This window comes from Chinchilla lanigera, unplaced genomic scaffold (genome assembly GCF_000276665.1).
Source record: "Chinchilla lanigera isolate Chin_1 unplaced genomic scaffold, ChiLan1.0 scaffold00031, whole genome shotgun sequence".
Lineage (NCBI taxonomy): Eukaryota > Metazoa > Chordata > Mammalia > Rodentia > Chinchillidae > Chinchilla > Chinchilla lanigera.
The window spans coordinates 13313852-13322896 of NW_004955432.1; the positions used below are offsets into that span (position 1 = coordinate 13313852).

Sequence of the window (9045 nt, forward strand, 5' to 3'; positions counted from 1 at the left end):
GGCAAAAGCGCCTGCCTGGCAAGCGCAAGGACGTGAGTTCGGTTCCCGGTACCGGAGAAAAACCAAAAAAAAAAAAAAAAAAAAAAAAAAAAAACAACAACAACAAAAAAAAAACAAACGAAATCTTCTTCGATCTCTTTTTTCAGAGTACCGTAGTTTTCATTGAATAGATCTTTTACTTCTTTTGTTAGATTGATTCCTAAATATTTCAATTTCTTGGCTGTTATTGTGAAATGTATGGTTTCCTTAATTTCCCTGTCAGTCTGTTTGTTGTTTGTGTATAGGAATGCTATTGATTTTCGGGTGTTGACTTTGTATCCAGCTACATTGCTGAATTTGTTGATTAATTCAAGGAGTCTTCTTATGGAGTTTTTGGGGTCTTCCATATAAAGTATCATGTCATCTGCAAATAGTGATAATTTTACTTCTTCCTTTCCTATCCTTATTCCTTTTATTTCTCTCTCTTGTCAAATTGCTCTGGCTAATGCTTCCAGAACTATGTTGAATAGGAACCAATAACAAATGCTGGCAAGGCTGAGAAGAAATAGGAATCCTTCCCCACTGCTGGTAGGAATATAGACTGGTGAAAGCACTGTGGAAATCAGTTTGGAGATTCCTCAGCCAACTAGGTCTAGAGGTCCCATTCAACCCAGCTATTCCCCTTCTGGGTATTTTCCCAGAAGATCTGAAAACATCATATCACAGCGATATATACCGGGAACTGAACTCATGACCTTGAGCTTGCCAGGCAGGCGCTTTTGCTGCTGAGCTAAATCCCCAGCCCCCCCCCTTTTTTTTAATTTTCTTTTTATTTTTGGGTGCACCCATGTTTATAGCAGGACAAAACTGTGGAAGCAAACCAAATGTCCATCCACTGAGAATTGGATAAAAAAAATTTGGGTATTTTATATAACGGCATATTACTCAGTTATAAAGAAAGATAAACTCGAGGGTTTTATAGGTAAATGGTCACAATTAGAGACCATACTCATAAGTGAAATAAATCAGACTTGCATGTGTAAGAAACATATTGTCTCACTAGTGTAAGAACCTGAAAGATTGAATAAAAACTAGAAGGTATGATAGACATTGTGAAACAAAAGGAAAATGCTCAAAAGTAAAGAGCAACTGGAGTGAGGGAACAGAGAAAAGAAAGAAGGGGAAATTATGTATGTATGCATATACAGGATAGCTAACATGTTTGTACTACTGTCTTCTATTGCATTACTGAAAGGAACAGTTAATGATTACTTGTTTGATCAATCTTGCATGTCTCTATTTGTTTTCCTGAGAAACCACTTTAAAGATATCAATACGTAATACAACAACCATTGTTAATTTCCTACAACTTTGTCTGTAACTCTGTATTGTTTGTATTATTCTTATGCTATTTTGTAAATGGATGTCTGTTTGTTAATATGTTTTCCTTCTTTCATTAAAAAAAATGTCAAAAGAAAGGCAGGCTCATAAAAACATTACAGTGTGTCATCCAGCTTGCCCCCTGCATCTGGCACTGTGCAACTTTTGGTTCTTCCTGATATGTCAGTTACCATGAAAGGTAAATACTTTGAACTGATTCAGGGCATCAAGGAAGTCACAACAGCGTATCTGAAGCACTCATGAAAATAGACTTCCAGAACTGCTTGAAAGGAGAAAGAATGATGATAAATGTGTGAGAAGTAAAGGTATTTTGAGGAGGACTAATGACTATGTGTCTTCTACTATAATAATTTTTAAAAAGTAAACATTTACCATAGTTTTTGACCACACAGTTCTTTCTGTTAGATCTGATGTCTTCGGCAGGTTCAGGAAAACAAGAACAAGGTCTGCTAGAGCCTTCTCTTTGACTTGTATAATCCCTGGATAAGCGCGATGAGTAGCACTGGGAGTGAGACATGCAGTACTGGGCCTTATTCCCAAACAAAAGAACCAGAACCTGAATCTTCCACAGAACCCCTAGACCACATTAAAATGTTAAATGTCATGATTTTCATTCTAGGAAAAACAACTGTTAAATGGAGCACAGCTTGAATCACTTAATAAGCCATATTTCTTGTTGTGCTAAACAAATCCACTGTATTGTGCCATCCGTCTTAGTTACTTTTCTTGTTGCTCGGACAAAATATCTACACTCACAAGTTAAGAGAGGCAAGGTTTATTTAGCTCCCAGTTTGTGGAGGTTTCAGTCCATCATCAGCTAGCTGCAAGGCAGGGCGGCATGGCTGACAGGCATCTCAGAGGAGAAACAACAGTTCATGGTGGGTAGAAGGCAGCAAAGCAGGCAATCAAACAAGGGATGGCCACAGCTCTTTCTATCCCTTATATTTTATCCAGGCTACTTGGAGTGGGTAGCATTTACACCCTTAATCTTAGTGCCTTGATCCTAGCATTGCACCACAAATCAGTCCCAGGTTACACACTCTAGATCCAGCTGTCTCTGAAAAAGCCCCACCTATGACTACATGAGGTTTTGGAGGGACTTCTAAACACAAGCCATAACATCATCTAATAAACAATCATTTTCATGAGTAACTTGTGAATGAGTGAGTAGATGACCACACACATACCACAATGAATCTTTTAGTGGCTTATGTTTTGTTGCAGAAATTCCAACAAAGCATCATGATTACTTCATTTTCCTGTAGTCAGTCATTTACTTATTTTTGAATCCTCTAAGATGGTGTCCAGTCGAAAAGTTTGGAAATGCAAGATTTCGTCTCTATAGCATGGATTCAAACTCCTAATTATTCCTTAAAATCCTGCATGAAGCAGCCTTCTTATAGCCACAAACAAGGCTTAAGGATCAAAGGCTAAAGGAATTCTGGGACACAAAAATCATTATTTAGCAATTACTTTTTGAATTTCTACATGTGTGAAATGTAGATTAGACCAGAGAAAAGATGTGAAATTTTAGCTCTTTCCTTTGTAGCACAGTGTGTACATGAAAGATGAAAGAAGCAGTACCATTAAAAAACTGAAATTTGAGTGGTTATAAGATATAAATGATAAAATTCCATAAGAAAGGAAAAGAGCAAGCATCCTGCTTATTCAGAGAAAACAGAGGCTCCTCCAGTTCTTTGGTCAGGAGTCAGGGGAGTAGGCAGTTTCAACAGGCACATCTAAAATGAGATAGAGGGGCTGGGGATTTAGCTCAGCGGCAAAAGCGCCTGCCTGGCATGCGCAAGGTCGTGGGTTCAGTTCCCGGTACCAGAGAAAAACCAAAAAAAATAAAAAATAAAAAAAAAATAAAATGAGATAGAATTTAGATGAGGCCCTAAGCTTAGAGAAATATCAGCTGCATCTAACTGACCACAATGAGGTGTGTTTGCGGGGGTCAGGGATACCAGGGACCTGAGTTGATAACAACTAAGGCTTATGTCTGAGCCACAAGACCAGAGTGCTATTTACATTTACAAAACCTCCATTCCCTGATACCAGCTGCTGAGATCATCCCTATCACATAGGGAGGACTGCGCTGGGAAGTGTAGTAGTGGGGGGACAGCCACACACTGCTGGAGAAATGCTGGGGAAAAAAAAAAAAGGCAGAACTTAGGAAGAGGGGAATTGGGCTGATATTCCATTCTGGGAAAAGTACATTTTCTAAAACATCTCTAGAAAGTTGACCTTTTCCAACATCACAGTAAAGTCTGTACATGCAAAAGATGCTCAAAAAACATCATGAAGTGATGATGGTTGCCTGCATCAAGGAGGTGATTCTCCTATGCTTCTTGTCTGCTAAGGGACTGAAATACTTGTATGGAGACAAGGGGGACTTTCCTTTTTTGATGTAGACCATCATTTATGTTCAGCTGCAGGATTCTCAGAGAAAGTCCTCCACATTTTCTTGCAGCTGAGTGAGGCATAAAGACGTAAGAAAGTCTATGCTGATTCCTATGGGTTTGTTATGTATTTTATTTTTATTTTTTTAAAGATATGTTTATGGGAGATTTTTTGTGTTTGTTGTTGTCACTTTAATGCAACCAAGATATGTTACTTCTTATTTTCTATCTTTTTCATGTATACTAGAAAAATAATGGATTCTGAGTCTGTGTTTATCTGTATTATTTTGGGTTCATTTGGGTTTTTCTGCTAAGCTCACCTGTCACATTTTTATTCAGATGACTATTTCATACCGTGCAGGAAGGATCAGAACGACATACACAATCATTTTACTACCCTCGCCTCTTTTATAGCTGAAAAATTCGGCAGCCTCTTTTATTTCTGAAAAATTTACATGTTTCTCCAAAGGAATCAGTACTAAGGGGAATATCTTTAACTTGGTTCTTCTCCCATTTGCTTTCTGGAGAAAGAAAGTGGAAACACTAGCAGTGAAGACCTCAGGTGACTGAGATTGCTGCAGGCTACAGGAACAAATTCAATTATGCTCTCCTGTCCCTTCTGACCAGGCACTATTCCCTATAGAGCACCAACTATTTTCTCTTCTCGCTTCTTCTGAGCTTTAATGTTCCACAGACATGAGCACTGAGGTTTCATGGAAATTACATCCATCTCTCCTTCTACTTACATGGGAAATTATTTTAGGCACCTACAATAAGCATGAAAAATAATGCCGCTCCACAACAGGCCTTCTAATCATGGCATTTACTCACCTTTTTTCAGATCAGAGATATCCTCCTGACGTGGATTCTGACTAAAGATTCTAACTATCCAAATGGTACATTTGTTTGTTTGTTTGTTTGGGTTTTTTTTTTTTTTTTTTTTTTTTTTTGTTTGTTTGTTTTCTGGTACCGGGAATCGAACTCACGAACTTGTGCTTGCCAGGCAGGCGCTGTGCCGCTGAGCTAAATCCCCAGCCCCACCTCCCAAATGGTGCATTTAAAAGCCAACTCAAATGGCTTGTCATGCTTTGCTGGGAAAGCAACATATATCTGATACAATCCTTGAAAGCTCTCAGTACTCAATGTAATCCTAATTTTCATCAGTTCTGTGACTAGTGCTTATTTTTTCACAAAGTCAATATTTGAGCAATTTTACTCTAAACTGATGGCGTTTCAGCAAAAGTAGGAGACCTAAAGAATCACTATAACTCACATTAGTTTTCATTTGAACATTTTATTGTCAGTAGATGGTCATCCATGGGCTGGGAAAAAGTAGAGGATACCATCTTACCAACAGGGTCTCTAGCCCTGGTTCAGATCTCCATAGTACTGTAAGAAAAAAAAGAACAAACTGGACATTTCTGGGCTGATGTGATGAATACCTTCTCCATAGATGACTCATATAATTTTCTATAGGAGGACATAATCTATCTGTTTTATAGAAATATCTGTTAGTTTCATAATTATTCTGCAACATGACAAATTATCTTAGATTGATTGTACAGACATGCAGCTATTTCTTAACTCCTGATCCAATACTCAAACTGAAATGTAGCTATCTCAACTTTAAAACATTAAATGCCACCCCAAAATCAATACATATCTCACATGAAAACTAAGACTACTTAGGGCTGGGGATTTAGCTCAGCGGCACAGCACCTGCCTGGCAAGTGCAAAGTCATGAGTTTTCCAGTAGTGGAAAAAACAAAAAACAAAAACCAAAAAACTAAGACTACTTAATGGCAATTAGAGTGATTACTATTTTTCCCTATAGTTTTCTAGAATCTATTATATAAAGACATTAAGCACATTAAGGAAATGAAGGTTTAGATTATTTACTTTCAGAGAAATGAAAATTATCCTGACTAATATGAAGATGTCATGGATTTTCTTCCCTATGTGAAATTTCTCCGACTCTTGGTCTATTTCTTAGCTTTTATGTTGTATAAAAGTATATTTTTAAAATAAACCAAAATTACATTCATCTATATGCATGTATAGAAATCTGTGTCCAAAACTCAGCCAACAATGCCACAGTTTCAGTTCAAATTATACCCATCTAGACAAGGAGAGAAGAACAGATCAGTACTGTATATGAGCGGAATACTTAAGCTTCATCACACAGGTAATTAACCTTGAGTAGTACAAGAACTTTCATGTTTCTTTTCGAAATTTTGCCTGAGGTATCAACCACCCAAAAAGTAGGATACAGTCTTTAACCATCTCTGGCAAACAGCTGGGTAACATTTCACATGACATAACAAGAGCTCTACTGACACGACTTCCAAAAAATTAAAAGCTAGTTTGGATTGCTGCTGTTTATTGGGTGCTTGGGGCCTTTTGGAGTAGAAAGAATTCTGCAAGTAATTAGAAATACGTAGGATTAGGAAGTTGAGTCTGGCATTGTTTCCCTCTCAAGTGTAAGGCTGGAACTAGTTCTAAAGAGAGACTCGGCAGACTGTAAAAGCGTTGATCTCCCTAGCTTGTGTTGGACCTTCTGAGGCTCTAAAAAGAGCCTTCCGATCATCACCAAAATCTGACATGAAACTATAAAAACAAGATATTTTCAGCCTGTCTTTAAAATAATGTGAGAATTCAGACCATAACTCTAAGCTGAGTCCTCAATATGCAAGACTATGCTTATACAGGAGGCTATGGAAGTATTAATAATAAGTCACTGACATTCCACAATGGCCCTGGAATACAGTATGTTGTACTTAAAGTGTTTTTCATATTATTTTTCTACCCGTACATAACAGATGATCTGAAAAAGACCCTGCTTAGTAAAAAGATGCTGATTAGTCTAATCAATTAATTATAGTCACTCATTTCTGACTTTTACATAAGCCACATAGGGAGATGCTATGGTCAGAATGTCCCCCCAAAATTCAGTTGTTGAAATTTAAAGCCCCATGGTAATATGTTAAGGAGGGTTTGGGGGGTAAATTGATTAAATCATGAAGGCTCAGGATTCATGAGTACGTTAGTGCCAGTAAAGGGGCTGAAAGAAAGTGTTTAGACCCTCTACATCCTTCCACCCCTTCTTCTGTGGGAGCATAGAGTGTTTCATTCTTTCTGAGGATGCAGTAACAAGGTACCATCTTGGATGCAGAGAAGACAATACTCTTACCAGACACCAAACCTGCTGACACCATGATCTAGGACTTCCTCCCTCCACAAATGTGAAGAAGAAATTTCTATTCTTTATAAATTATAAATTACTCACTCTTTGTCACAGTAGCGTGAACAGACCAACAGGACAAAACCGTGATGAGTGGTGTTAAGAGCATAACAAAGATGTACAAACAGCAGCCTGGACACCTGAGAGTGACTGGGAGGGGGCAGGAAGGTTGGTTTGTAAAGATGCTTCAGTATTTCGTATTTAATAAATTCTTGGTATATTCCAAGTCTTGGGTTAAACATTTTGTAAGCATCACTTCCCTACTTCTAAAAGCCCCATGAAATTGATTCTATTATTGTCCTATTTTTTAATATAAGGACTTTGAGCTTTAGAAATGTCAAGTGACCAGAACTCCACGCAAGATCTGTCTGACTGCAGTGCAGAGTGTGGGCTCCGCCAGCTCAGAGCACACAGAAGTTGCCTCTGGTTGTAGCACTGAACATCGTTTCCTTTTGATCCCAAGAAGTAAAATAATGTTTTCTAACTAAAGCAAGCCTTCTGTGAATTAGTGTGGACTCTACTGGTCAGGGAATAGAGAAGTATTCATTTGAGTGGGAAGGAAAATTTCTTCATTCATAGAACTCAAAATAGAGAAATAAATATAAATATTCCGTGACGTTTCTCCACCATCCTGAAAAGCACTAATTACTCTCTGTTTTAAGATTGTCATTGTCCAATGAGAGTCATGTCTCACACTCAAATCATAAGAAGTTACTTGTGTTTATTGAGACAATAGGTCTTAAAGTAACAAGAAATCAATGAGCTGCACCTTTGCTTACAGGTCCCTTCCCTGAACATGACTCAGACTCCCAGAAAGCACGATTCTTTCCAGAACAAAGAAAGGGCAGGAGACAGTGTATTTCTCATTGCTTCTAATCTCACTTTAGAATCATTTAATTCTTGTGTTTTAGCAGGTAAGAAACACGAGGTTGATGTTGAATGCTTCAAGAAGCCGCTGGTGGTCATAGTAAATCTCCTAAAGACCTACAGATCCTTAGAAAAGATCACTAAAGAAAAGCTCACTAAAAGGCAAGATATGCATTGCTGAATACATGAAAATCTTTCTTATCTTCAGGAGTGTGTCTCCGTGTGTGTCTGTGTGTCTATACGGACAAATGTGTGCAAGTATATATATACATAAAGAATTTCACAAAACACTCTGTTTTATAGTTGAATTCCCCTGCTCTAGCTGTGAACGCTCCCACTGGCTTGACAGAGGGATCTTTCTGCTTCTTTATCAATATGACAAGAAGAGAATTTGCTTGTATTGGTATCTTTACTTTGAAGTGAACTGAAACCCCGCCGCTTTTATTTTGTTGGTAAAAATCTGTAAGAACCCTCCTATCTTTGACCCCATATGGAGTCCTATAATCTAGTCTCGCTTGGGGCACCAGAACCTTTTAGACCATCACTGTTGAAATTGGTACTGGAAAGGAAAATAATATCTCTCAGAAAAGTCAGAGAGACTAAGAGGAAATTGTGTGAGGAGAATATTAGAAAGAAAAGAGCAGAGAGGGATTTCTGTGTTTTGTTTTTACTCACGCTTTGAAAGTTAACTCTTTGCTGTTTATAATATTCTTGTTTTTCTCTTTTGACTCACTGCTTCTGGGTATCAGATTTAAGATTGTTTTACACTATTGAGAAAATAGCTGTTTGGAAGCAGAGTTTCTTTAGAGCTTTTATTTCATGTCTCGGACACACCATCCAAGAAGTCTCATATCAGTGTCTTTGAAATATAAAATGTGAGCTGTTGAAATATACACAAAGAACAGTGCTGAGCTAGTAGCAGTTACCAAACCAAAGTGGGAAGAAATAGCTCCATTTTCACTTCTGTATTACACATACCCCTATTTTGAAGTAAATTATGTATATGTACATATTTTTTATCTTAATTTCTATCATCACTAGAAATAAAAAATCTGAAATCTAAAGAAGATAAAAATAATTTTTCTGGGGAGACGCTACCATTAACTTCTGCTTTGACTTTGAACTTCTGAAAACCAGAGCGAAAAGAGGGAAAGAAGT

The 9045-nt window shown here is 37.7% G+C and overlaps 2 long non-coding RNA genes across 2 annotated transcripts in view; one reads left to right on the forward strand and one right to left on the reverse strand.

The window, feature by feature from the left end:
• Positions 1-3491, reverse strand: part of LOC106148891 — a 10813-nt gene extending 7322 nt beyond the window's left edge. Inside the window, exon 1 of the long non-coding RNA XR_001234644.1 lies at positions 3409-3491. This is a non-coding gene — a long non-coding RNA (uncharacterized LOC106148891). The remainder of the gene's footprint in view (positions 1-3408) is intronic.
• LOC102020697 overlaps positions 1-8038 on the forward strand; it is a 40836-nt gene extending 32798 nt beyond the window's left edge. Inside the window, exon 3 of the long non-coding RNA XR_001234643.1 lies at positions 7932-8038. This is a non-coding gene — a long non-coding RNA (uncharacterized LOC102020697). The remainder of the gene's footprint in view (positions 1-7931) is intronic.
• The last annotated feature ends 1007 nt before the right edge of the window (positions 8039-9045 follow it).